A 460-nucleotide genomic window follows, 5' to 3' on the forward strand; every position below is an offset into this window, starting at 1 on the left:
AGCTGCCAGAAGGGGCAAGACTTGGCATGGCCCATTTTTCTTCTGGGGTGTTGGGGTCTCCTGGAGAGCTGCCTGTGAGTGGCCCCCGTCACAGCACAATCGGCGTCCCCGACCTGAGCTGCAGCGCCGCCGGGACCCAGGCCGCGTTTACAGAGAAGGAGGAGCGGCCGCGGAGGTGAAGCACCTGGCCGGAAGAAAGAGCTCTGACAAGCGCAAAATTCCAGTAAAACTCAATTTTTAAATAAAGTTATCAGATCAGAAATCCAAACAGCGAGCACTTAAGAGCAGGGAGGCGCGTAAAATAAGAAAGTGCTGTCCTCGGCACTTTTTCGGATGGTGAGAGTTATGGCCATTGTGCTTTTAGTGCCTGGGAAGGGTTATAAATAGCCAAGGAAAAGGGATTTTCCCATATGCGCTTTCAAACACACACACACACACACTCACACACACACTCACACAC

This window comes from Ursus maritimus, unplaced genomic scaffold, assembly GCF_017311325.1.
Source record: "Ursus maritimus isolate PB19 unplaced genomic scaffold, ASM1731132v1 scaffold_7, whole genome shotgun sequence".
Classification (NCBI taxonomy): domain Eukaryota; kingdom Metazoa; phylum Chordata; class Mammalia; order Carnivora; family Ursidae; genus Ursus; species Ursus maritimus.